We start from the raw sequence: 13,945 nt of genomic DNA, 5'->3' as shown, positions 1-13,945 counted from the left end.
TATTAAAAATAAGATATGTGGTGAATTGCACATTAAGAGAAACTTATAGGGTCTATTTACTATATTTATAAGTTAAGGAGCTTAATTGCACATAGTATCAAATTTATGGGGGTGATTTGCTATATTTCCCCTTTAATATCTATTCATTTTAAGATGATTCTTATAGAAACTTAATTTTGTTAAATATAAAAATTTAAGCAATGAATATGATTAAATTATTAATATTAAATTTAGTATATCTTTTTTTTTAAAATTGAATTTAATAAATTGTAAAAAAAATGGCATAATAAACTCTTTTCGACTTATACACAATCTTCACGGGATTAAAAAAGTGAAAATATGCTTCACAAACTCATTTTGACCTGTGCACGAAACCTAAACTGACCCTTATCTCATACAAATATACTTTTATTTTCACCCGACTCGTATAACCTGATCTAAGACGATATCTATATGCTCAATTGCTCATCGACCGCCATTTCTGTCGTGTCCACTTGTAGAGTCGTAGTTAAACAGCTGATGTGCTAATTAAGTGAATATGTCATTTAAATAATGGGCCAAATTTGTCAGCCCTATACCCATTGCAAACCCTATTTAATCCAGATTATAAATGACCAAACCCTACACTTTTATCAATTTACTCACCCTCTACCTCACCCTCTTACTCTCAGTGACTCCCACGTCTCCCCTACCAACTTTATATTTGATAGAAATAGAAATGTTTCAGAGGATGATCACCTGCAATATCCTTTGTTCTTTTTCTCTTGATCATCATTAGTCCATATTCATTAAATTTCTTCGTTATTCCATTTAACCAACTTCACAACAAAAGTTTTTCCATATTACTATTAGACAGTAAATCGATAAATGTGTGTTTTCAAGTATTACTTTCAATAATTGCACATACCGTATCTGTTGAGTTAATCTCCCCAAACTCCTAAAATAAATGTGGAAATAAAGCTTGGATGTTTCAAATGCAAATTACGTAAATTGCCTACGTTTTTGGAAGAAATAACATTCATGTAAAAGAAGTTATGTAATTGTTTTAATTAAAACAATTAATGGTTTACTAGAAGTTTTTAGGAACTTCTTAGTATAAATAGGTGATGATGCTAATTGTTTTAGTAAACACAATATAGAGAGACAAATTAAATTAATATAAATTGGTGAGAATACTTTTGGTTCAACATTCATTAGAGATAATAAGAGTGAGATAAAGTTTGAGAGGTAGTGACAATACAAGTGTGTGATTTGTACTCTAAGAACTTTGTAATTCTTATTAGTGAATTAATTTGTCGAGAGAGCCGTGGTTTTTCCCTTAGTTGAGAAGGGTTTCCACGTGAGAAATTGTGGTGTCATTTTTATTTGTTGTGACTTACGTTCGTTGTGTGTGTTCCTTCCTAGTATCTTTGTTTGGTGAGACTCTTCCCGCACCGAGTTTACAGGATGCCTTCCTCAACAGTGGTATCTGAGCCGAAGGTTCTGTATACTGGGAGAGGTGCGGGAGATTCCAATTTTAGGGAGGAACTTATTTATCGTAAGTAAGATGGCGGAGAAATTTCATGTTCCATTTTTTGATAGGAAGATGAATTTTATGGTGTGGAAGAGCACATTTGAAGACTTGCTTGTACAGTCGAGTCTTGATATGGCTTTGGAATTGACTAAGCCGTCAGAGATGAGTGTGTTTGATTGGGAGTCAAAGAAAAAGAAAGCTGTGAGTATGATAAGGTTGGCGGTAGCACCGGAGATTAAGTATAATCTTTTGAGCGAGAAGGAGCCGAGGGCCTTGTTAGAGAAGCTACAAGGCATGTATGCGTCAAAGTCGCTCACCAACCGATTATGTTTGCGATGGGAGTTGTATCAACTCAAGATGGAGGAGGGTGATTCAAATTTGCAGGACCACATAAATAAATTCAACCAATTAGTGTGTCAACTCTTGAATGCTGATGAGAAGATGACGGATCAAGAGCAAGCTCTCTTGTTGTTGGCTTCATTGCCAAAGAGTTTTAGACCCATTGTGATGACGATGCTCGTGGGTAGAGAGAAAATCTCTTTGGATGAAGCAATAACGGTGGTGCGAGAAAATGAGAGGATGATGGTAAAAATAGATGAAGATGCATCATCAAGTGATGGGGCACTAGTGGTAGATGGTTGTGAAAGAGGGAGAAGATCACAAAGACATGGAGATGGCCAAAGAAGTAGATCGAAGTCGCGCACTAGAGACATGGATAATGTGGAGTGTTATTATTGTCATGAGAATGGCCATATTCAACGAAATTGTCCAATAATGAAGGATGACTTGAAAAGTGTAAAGTCTTTAAGAGAAAAGTTGGGCAAGGCTAAGGTTGACGATGTAGGTGATTCTTTCAATTTAGTGTGTGGTAATAGTAGTGATGAAGATATATTTTTGACTACTCAAGATGAGGTGGAATGTCAAGAAAAATGGGTACTGGATTCGGATGCCTCCGTGTATGTGTGTAAAGATCAAGGAGCATTTGATACTTTGCAAATAAATGGAGCCTTTGGACACGTCAAAGTGGGTGACGGTCTCAAATTAAAAGTTGAGGGTGTAGGGAGTGTGAGAATGAAACTCCATGACGACACCATAAGAACTTTAAAAAATGTGAGTTATGTCCCTAAAGTTTGTTCCAACATAATTTCTTTGGGTGTGTGGACGACTCAGGGGAACCGATATGTTGGTAATGGTAAGTGGTGCAAATTTTATCGTGGAAGAAACTTGGTAATGCAAGGGGTGAAAACGAAAAACAATATTTGCTATGTGGATGGACATAGCGTGCAGAGAAAGGTCGATGTAAAGAAAAAAGTCGGCTTTTCTGAGATAGTTGAGGTGTTTGGAGCTTTGGGCCGAGGGAGGAAATTGTTGAGTTAATCTCCCCAAACTCCTAAAATAAATGCGCAAATAAAGCTTGGATGTTTCAAATGCAAATTATGTAAAGTGCCTACGTTTTTGGAAGAGATAACATTCGTGCATGAGAAGTTATGCAATTGTTTTAATTAAAACAATTAATGGTTTACTAGAAGTTTTTAGGAACTTCTTAGTATAAATAGGTGATGATGCTAGTTGTTTTAGTACACACAATATAGAGAGACAAATTAATATAAATTGGCGAGAATACTTTTTGTTCTAGAAGAGAGAAAAGAGAGTGTTCAACATCAATTAGAGATAATAAGAGTGAGATAAAGTTTGAGAGGGAGTGACAATACAAGTGTGTGATTGTACTCTAAGAACTTTGTAATTCTTATTAGTGAACTAATTTGTCGAGAGAGCCGTGGTTTTTCCCTTAGTTGAGAAGAGTTTCCACGTGAGAAATTGTGGTGTCATTTTTATTTGTTGTTACTTACGTTTGTTGTTTGTGTTCCATCCTAATATCATTGTTGGGTGAGACTCTTCCCGTACAGGGTTTACAGGACGCTTCCCCAACAGTATCTCACTTTCAATAATTTGTAAATCAATTCTTATTTTGTATTTAGAAATTTCTAAATATTTACTCACATTTATTTTCTGTTTCAATTGAAGTTTGAGTTTATGTTCTATTGTTAGCAATTTAGTAAGTACTCTCTCCGTCCCGGTCATTTGTTGTCCTTTGATTTTGGCACAAAGACCAAGAAAAGAGTAGAGAACCAATTACTAAATGACATGTGGACAAAATTGAGTGTTTATGACCAAATTTTTCATCAAATGCATTCTTAAAATAGAAAGGACAACAATTAACTGAGACACTCTAAAAAGAAAAAGGGCAACAAATGACCGAGACAGAGGGAGTAGTTTGTTATTTGTCAAATTTAAATTAAAAATTATTTAGTAAGATTAGTGTATTTGTGTTTTTTTTTTAGTTTGATATATTAAATTTGAAGATTGTATTTTCTTTATTGTTGATTTTGTTAACTCTTACTACAAAGATTATTAATAAGTATTTTATTTAAGTTAATTAATTGGCAAATTACATCAATCACATATTAGATTAACTTATCAGTTTGATTTTTGTATATAAGAGATTAATTCTTCTTCTTTATAGCATTGAAATAAATAAAGGATAACAAAGTTGAACGTAAAACGTGGGGTACTGGTAGGGATGTCAATGGGGCGGGGTGAGTGCGGAGGAGGGGTAACCCGCACCAGCATCCGCGAACTATAATGCATACCCACACCTGCCCTGCGACCCGCAGCGGGTTGGACTTTTCAAACCCGTCCCCGCCCCGCGGAGACCCGTTGACCCGCCAAATTACCTATCTCCTCACAAAATAATTTTTAAAAATATAAATCTTGAATCTAAGACATACTAGTCTCGTACTCTTATACATCTTATACAAATAAGTTTCCGCAAAATGGTCTAACATTTAATTAACTAGTACACAAGATTTTTTAAACCACGAAATAGTTTGAGGATTAACGTTTTATTTATTTATTTATTTATTTATTTATTTATTTTTTTTTTTTTGGGTTTAGGTTGTTTGGTATTTGGGTGGGTAAGAACTAAGAAGTAGATTGAATTTGTCTAAGTTTATGAAAAAATGGTTTAAGCTTTTTATCAAAGTTATAAATTTTATTTTTATATAGTACAAATTTGTCTAGCTTTATGAGTAAGGCGGGTATAAGCGGAGCGGAGATATGCGAGGCGGGGCGGTGTGGGTATGGGGCGGGTCTCACGTGATACCCATACCCGCCCCATGACCCGCGACGAATGACACTTTTGAAACTCATCCCCGCCCCACGACCCATCAAATTATTACCCGCACCCGCCCCAAGTGTGGCAGGTGTGGGACGAGACCCGCCAAAACCCGCCCCACTGACATCACTAGGTACTGGGGCGGGGCTCTTTTTTAAAGAAATTAAATAAATTACTTTCAGGTACAGGCTGACACATCAGCTCTATGATTGTTCTTTTAATAAAGAGGATTCGTTGTTTTACGTTGTAGTATATATGTATGATGTAATTAGCCATATCACTAGAATATAAAACTTCAATCTGTCTATCAGTCAAAAAAAAAAAAAAAATATATCATGAATTGAAATATAGTACACAATATATATATATATATATATATATATATATATATATATATATATATATATATATATATATATATATATATATATATATATATATATAGGGTCGAGATCCGGTGAGAACCACTAGTATAATGAGAACCGTGAGAACCATTTACAACCGTCAGGTCCTAAGGAAATAAAGTGTTGCGATTAACACAGCTAAGTCCCCACACCTCAAACTCTCTAACCTCGTCATTTTACAGTTTATCATTCTCATTCTTTTTTTTCTCTCTCTTTAAAGCTCCCAGCACAAAGTTTTCTCATTGTTCGAAAATTAATCTTGCGGTTCGACGTAGCTACTAATCTTTCTCTTCTCGCCAATTCGATCGCATTCAAGACTTCAGAATTCAAACTCGTTATGTTTCTTCATCAATGGACGCTTTGGATTTGACAAGGTAAATACTTTAAATTGATTTTTATTCCGGTGAAATTAGGGTTTATATTTGTATGACTTTTCAAATTTTTCGATTCATCAATTAAGTTAGTCGAATTAATTGAAAATACGATTTATATTCATCAATTTCAATTTAATGTGTATTTCTTTTTCGTTGATGATAATTAGGGTTTATATTCATCAATTTAGATGATGGTAATTTGTTGTTGTTACTTATTGTTGTTAATTTCTCGGTGTTAGGATTTGAATCATTTAGGGTTAAGTTGTGAATTGTTAGAAATATGCGTACCTTAATAGCGGAAAACAGACACAACTAGTGTGGCCGTTTAATACTTGAATTTCAATATGAATGATTTTGGTATTTCCATGTTGACGCTCTTATTAACCGAAAACATTATATTTTGTAAGTGCACGAGCTTGTTTTCTTTGATATTGGTTACTATTATGATATGCTGGTGTTATTTCAATGAATGAATGAGATTTCTGTTGAAACTTTTGCCATTTTTGAACATGAATTTCTATTGCTTTTATCTTCATTCATGCGACAACTTAGGTCCTAACCCTCCATGTTAGTTATTAAAGACTAATGACTCCCTCTCCACTCGAGGAGTACACCGTTCCCCCCCCCTACCTTAATACACCAAAATATTAGTATACGACTTTAGTCTACGAGTATTTCTTGGTTTTCGACAACCAAAAACGACGTAACCAACAATAAACGCTAACATTACTCAAACCAACATTCTGTTATTACTCGTTTTCCTATCAAGCCATCATAATTGTTGCAATGATTATAAAAGCTAGAAGCCTTACTGATACAAGTGGGTTGAGCACCTTGAATCAGTTTTCCACTGGTGCTACTGCTTTGAACCTTACTGTAATTTCAGAATTTTTGCGCACTTTTTTACGGTGTTGATTTCATACACGTGAAATCCTGTAAGATATGATGAACAAAACTGGGTGAGGTGATAAGTAGAATTTAAATTCACTGAAAATCCTCCAAAAATCTCAACTTCTAACAATTTCTAATGTAATTGCAACAAAGTATGTAGAATATGGCAGTGTTGGGTGAGTTATTAACTGACCTTTCTAAAACAGTTATAGAGGATACAATGAGAGTTTTCGTGAGAGAAAGGCTGTACTCCGTGTTTGATAAATATTGATTACGATTTCTGTATAATAGAGCAGTCTTTTCAAAATATTAAGGTTGTAACACCCCCATACTCCAAGTGCCTTACCAGGACCACTCAGGTATAAGGATGCCACCATCTCGGTTACCCGAGGCATGATAATCATAAGACAATGAAGAAACATACTTTATTAAATAAGTTTAAGTGATTACATTATAAAACCAAAGCTAACAAAAGGAATTACAAGGTTCTCATACGGTCTACAGCTAAAACTATCAAAGCTACTAGACTCCGTCGGACACACGGAAGACTTCTAACCGCCACGTGATGACTCATCCCGGCTATCCCATACGCGTCATATCACACTCGCTCAATAATCGCTCACCACCCCGAATGGATCACCACGATTTTAAAACATTTAAACGGGTCGTACTAATCACACAATTCAATACATATATCAACAATAAGATAAACAGATAAATGAATCATCACACACACACACACACACACCACCAACTCCCATCGTCTCACTCTTGATCGTCCCCTGGACTACCGCCAGGTGGGGGACCGCGGCCGTTCCCACCTAAGCCCCGCTCATCGTACGAGCGATAACCCCGTCCATTAATGTGCACATCCCCTTCCGTGGCGGGTTCCACGAAGGGCGAAACTAGGGCGTGAGATCACTCCCGCAAGTGACCCCACTCAGCCGAGAACGCATCTCGAGAACCATCACAAACACAACCATAATCACAATCACAATTACAATTACAATCATCATATCAATCAACTAACTACAAAGACATCACCAATATCCCATTATGGGACTAATACCGAGTAGGAAATCCTACCTGGATAGCACAACACGCAGACGGTATCTACAATTTGTCTCAAAACGCCTCTTCTATGAACTCTCCTCCTACCATACAACACATAGATACTACTATTCAATTACTATTCATAAAAACCCCCAATTCCTAAATTAGGGTTTCACTAATCTTTACAAAACATTATATAAATTACATTAAAAGCTTACCCTCGACGCAAGGAATCCAACGACACAAACTACGATGCAAACCGACCGTCGAACTCCGGAATTGTCAAGAACGCGATTAGGAAGAAGACAAGTTGCTTTCTCTCTTAAACAGGTTTTAGGTTTTGTAAAAAGTGATTTAGAACAAAGACGAATTGGTTTAAATACCTTAATCGCGTAATTAACAAAACCCGAGAAAACTCCCCAAAACCAGGACACTCGATCGAGTACCCAAGGTACTCGATCGAGTACCCTCCTACTCGATCGAGTACCCCGCCTACTCGATCGAGTACCCAACAGTCGAAACTATTTTATTTCGCAACTTGCCCTTACTCGACAGAGTAAGGGCTACTCGATAGAGTACCCCAAGACTTATAAATACGGAGTATTACAGTCTTCCCTCCTTAAAAGGAACTTCGTCCCCGAAGTTCAACCCATACATAAAAACAACCATACTGACTCGACCAAGACACAACAACTTAGCTAAGGACTCGAGAACTCGACCGAACATAGAACGTGAACTCTTAACCCCCATTCTACCAACTATGTTTACTTCCACAACATGACTCACTATATCGTATCTACCACATATATATCTCTCACGACACCAACTCCACACATAATCAACTACCATCCTCTAATGCTGCTAGCTCCATAATATCATCAACTATCAAATCCAATACCAAGACACTCATAGACATCAAACGGAATGTTACATTCCACCACCCTTAAAAGGAACTTCGTCCTCGAAGTTTACTCACACTCATAACATCATCCTCCAACTGTTAACATTATATAAAATATTCCCCCACTCTGAAGCATCACACTACTACGAGCACGGCCATGTCCCTTTTATAAGTATTGTCCACAAAACAAATCCCTCCTTTACGCTACGCTAACACTCTACTTCCAATTATATTACCGCATGCACCACCATGAAACTCTCTTTTATTGCATCCTACTCCCCTTAAGACAAATGTTACGTCCTCGTAACTCGCTAATACTAAACCCTTAGCTATATTATCTCATTATCCTCATCACCACCCTATGTCAAAGATAATCGCCTATAACCTCATTTCCATAATCACTCCTATTTCTCAAGGCTCTCTTACTTCAACAGTTCTCATACTTCAAATCAATCGCACACCCCTAACCTATACCATAAGGCTCGTAGCAAAATCACCATACTAACTCTCCAAAGATATCACTTCAAACCAAAGATACCTCGCTATGTAAAGCACTTATCTTCCGTAAGCATAACTCACGATCCGCACTCGTTACGTACACGCACACTAGATCCTCAAGTTCTTTCTTTCATTACCGCAAAATTCATACACAACTTAACATGACACTAATTTCCCCAACACCCCACACTCACTGTCTCAACAAAAGATTATGAACTACCTGCCGCTTTCAGCTCATTACAACACATGATCCACGAATCATTTCCCATTACCATGTCTACCAATGTCTCATCTGAAAACAAGATCAACATTACCGTAACAACCTCTCACAACCGCGTCCCATCAACAGATTATCACTATCCCATGACAACAACGAAACATATACAACTCTATTTCACATCATACTCTACCTCATTCCCAACTTAACCTAGTAACGAAAACATAAATAAGCAAGACAACTGTCTATCAGCACAAACTGAAACTCGTAGAGAGCTACATCAAACAAAACAACAATCCATGTATAACTGGTATGTACTTTCGAAACTCAAATCATAAACATCCCGCCTACTCCACCACAACCGGTGACGGCATCACAACACCGCCACCAACAGCCACACCGTAGTGCGAAAATACCCGCATCACAACACTAAATATCGAGCCCGGATCACCACCCGAGGCACCACAACCACATCGATAGACATCACAACTACATACGATTCCATAAATACTGCCTCGAAAATAACCTTTCGGACAAGGAAACTTACTCCAATCCACTTTACTCTATCACAACGCAACATATTATATGAAATAACAGATAAGCATCTCATGAACATCATCTCTACCATTTCACGGAATACACGTGTGTTATTAATACACATAAAATTATAACTAGCCATGTCAAATTAATCAAATTATTACCTTTTTGGATATCATTCAATTAAACTACCGTGTCCAACATATATATATTACGTAACATTCATAAAATAGCTTTATAATTATCACACCGTACCACTTCTTGTGAGGTCAGAACCTCACACAAACATTTACACATATCATAGACCCGTAATCACAACCAACTAGTCAATCCCGACCACGTAAGTTACCACTCAACAAAGGTTACTGTGTCCGAGCTTAACTCGCATGCCCCTCATCACATTCTTCCATTCGCATCACCAAAGACCTTTCGCCATACATAACCATACAGCTAACACTCATTATGAGAAACCACCTCCTAAGACTATGTCTTATACTTCCTGACAACCATACTTTTATCAATTCGGTCTTTACAAAATCACCTCTTTAGAATTGCCACTTTTCTAATATACACTTTTCCTTAACCACTAGTCAAAGACCATAACACTACCTTTGTCCAGGACATCAAACCTCTTCACTCATCTCTAAATATCATGATTTCTTTTCTATCTTTGGTTAACATCCCAAACAACGAACATCGAATCCATGAACAAAATTATCTCAACATTCTTCCCAATATTTTCCTTAATTGAATCATCATCCATTTCTCCACCAAAATCTCATATCATGCGGATATTCTTCTAACTTCTTACTTTCCTTAATTCCTCGAAACTCATTATCATTCATGTTGTCCTGAAACTCCTATATAACCTTCAGCTAACATCTTCGTGATACTATCACACATTTCGATGATTCCTTACCTTTACATCACATAACTCCGGTGAACATTTTCCTCAGCTTACTTTTATCCTTCTTTTCTCTTTACACTCAATAATACCAATTTAATAGCTCAACTCCTTATTACTTCTATCTAACCCTTTTGTGCACCAATTACCTTCTCATCGCTCCAAAACTCAAATCCCATTATTTTATATCGATATCATCTCCCTCTTTCTTACCACAAATATTCTCTTATTATGTCATCAATCACCCTTGCCACTAATACATCCATAGAATCAACGTTCTTGTTCAACAATTGCATCTCCTTCTTACATTTCTAGAAATCAAAATTCCTTTCATACCGCCAATTACCCAAGGAACTCACACAGTAGTTTCATCTTTTAATAAACCTCCCAAACTCACTCACTGTCTATAAATACACCTCGCGACATGTCTCCACAAAGTTCACTATATATTACTCTTCTCAACCCCTTTAAACGAACTTTCACTACCTAAATCCATAACCCACACGACTCCTAACCATTTCCCTCCTTAACTCTTTACACATCTCGAACTGCCACTATCCACATTCTTACTTTCAATCTTTTCATTCTCACGTTCATTATACTCACATCATCCCTTGTCTATATTCACTTATTTCTACATTACTCAACACACAATCATATCACTCATCCCGTCTCGCAAAACGTGCGCCTTGCCTCAATAAACTATACCAATCTTCCTTTTCTTTTTCCACCATCTATCATAATCACTCATAATTCATGTCCTCCCCACCGAACTCATACTCATCATAGTGCCACTCTTTACAACATAAGATTGGGTAACTTACGCTTCAGGACCAACACATACGTAAAACAATGCATAAAGAAGTAATAAAACACCTTTGAATTAAACGTAATATGCAACGAATGTCAAAAGACAAACATACGACCCGAAATACGCATATGACCATGACAGACCCACTCGATCGAGTACGAGAACCTACTCGATCGAGTTGAGGCTACTCGATCGAGTGCCCAATCATGCTCGATCGAGTGCCCCGACCTTAACCCAAATAGACCTTTCGATCTCGACTTACTCGACCGAGTAGCCGGCTACTCGATCGAGTGACCCCATACTCGATCGAGTGCCCGAGGTACTCGATCGAGTGCCCAGAAACACGATTCTGGTCAAAATAACGACAAGTACCCACTCGATCGAATCAAACCCACTCGATCGAGTCATGCAGACTCGTGAATACTACCCGCATGTTATCTCACATACCCTAACGTACTATGCATTCATTATTATTTCAACATTATGATTACAACTACGCATTCAAATCTGCGCGACTCCTCATACAATCAACAAAATAATCTACTTCGTGTTATTAAGTGCCACGTTATAAACAACCATCATGCTTTTCATCCAATTCGTTATATAAAACACATATCATTGAACCTCTTCATGTTACTACTTACCAACAGTCAAACATTACCATCTATCATGCTCATATAACATTCAACTTTCAATTATGTATTACTCGCATGTTTTAAGTTTTCATAACTTTTCATAACACAACCCACACCCATACACTACAAATCCTAATTCCATGTTGCTAATACAACAACATTACAAATCCACTTCATCACACATCACCATATACGAACTACTTTCTTTTTCTACCATATCATTCATCATTCTCATATACTTTTCCAACGATTCCAACCATCATGTCAACCAACTATCATGCAACATGCTTTCAACAAACCATATACAGCACAATTAACATACACGTCGCACATATACACACGGACTCCACGTTCCCATACCATGTGACTGGCTTAAGTATCATGGGGCCAAGATTTTGAAGTGAGGGCGCCTACTCACCCAAAACCTAGCATCAGCCGGGGCTCCCATTACACATACACCAGGTTCATTTTATTAGACTCTCTATGTTCATTATGTTCATTTGTTACAGGTTCCAAGATCGTCGCTCTGATACCATTTGTAACACCCCCATACTCCAAGTGCCTTACCAGGACCACTCAGGTATAAGGATGCCACCATCTCGGTTACCCGAGGCATGATAATCATAAGACAATGAAGAAACATACTTTATTAAATAAGTTTAAGTGATTACATTATAAAACCAAAGCTAACAAAAGGAATTACAAGGTTCTCTCATACGGTCTACGACTAAAACTATCAAAGCTACTAGACTCGTCGGACACAAATGGAAGACTTCTAACCGCCACGTGATGACTCATCCGGCCTATCCCATACGCGTCATATCACACACCGCTCAATAACCGCTCACCACCCCGAATGGATCACCACAGTTTTTAAAACATTTAAACGGGTCGATACTAATCACACAATTCAATACATATATCAACAATAAGATAAACAGACAAATTTGAATCACACACACACACACACACACACACCACCAACTCCCATCGTCTCACTCTCGACCGTCCCTTTGGACCAGCCCGCCGATGGGGGACCGCAGCCGTTCCCACCTAAGCCCCGCTCATCGTACGAGCGATAACCCCGTCCATTAATGTGCACATCCCCTTCCGTGGCGGGTTCCACGAAGGGCGAAACTAGGGCGTGAGATCACTCCCGCAAGTGACCCCACTCAACCGAGAACGCATCTCGAGAACCATCACAAACACAACCATAATCACAATCACAATTACAATTACAATCATCATATCAATCAACTAACTACAAAGACATCACCAATATCCCATTATGGGACTAATACCGAGTAGGAAATCCTACCTGGATAGCACAACACGCAGACGGTATCTACAATTTGTCTCAAAACGCCTCTTCTATGAACTCTCCTCCTACCATACAACACATAGATACTACTATTCAATTACTATTCATAAAAACCCCCAATTCCTAAATTAGGGTTTCACTAATCTTAACAAAACATTATATAAATTACATTAAAAGCTTACCCTCGACGCAAGGAATCCAACGACACAAACTACGATGCAAACCGACCGTCTGAACTCCGGGAATTGTCAAGAACGCGATTAGGAAGAAGACAAGTTGCTTTCTCTCTTAAACAGGTTTTAGGTTTTGTAAAAAGTGATTTAGAACAAAGACGAATTGGTTTAAATACCTTAATCGCGTAATTAACAAAACCCGAGAAAACTCCCCCGTAAAACCGGACACTCGATCGAGTACCCAAGGTACTCGATCGAGTACCCCCCTACTCGATCGAGTACCCCAGCTACTCGATCGAGTACCCAACAGGTCAGAAACTATTTTATTTCGCAACTTGCCCTTACTCGACAGAGTAAGGGCTACTCGATAGAGTACCCCAAGACTTATAAATACGGAGTATTACAAAGGTAGTATAGCATTTGAAGAACTTGGGATGAAATTTCGTAGTTTGAAATTGCAACATCTTTTTCTGTGTGACGGTAGATGTAGGGATTTGCATTTCTTTATTTGTTTTGCGCTGTGTCTCAACCCGTTAAG

This window comes from Silene latifolia, chromosome 11 (genome assembly GCF_048544455.1).
Source record: "Silene latifolia isolate original U9 population chromosome 11, ASM4854445v1, whole genome shotgun sequence".
In the NCBI taxonomy this organism is placed as follows: Eukaryota; Viridiplantae; Streptophyta; class Magnoliopsida; order Caryophyllales; family Caryophyllaceae; genus Silene; species Silene latifolia.
This window is presented reverse-complemented; position numbering follows the sequence as displayed.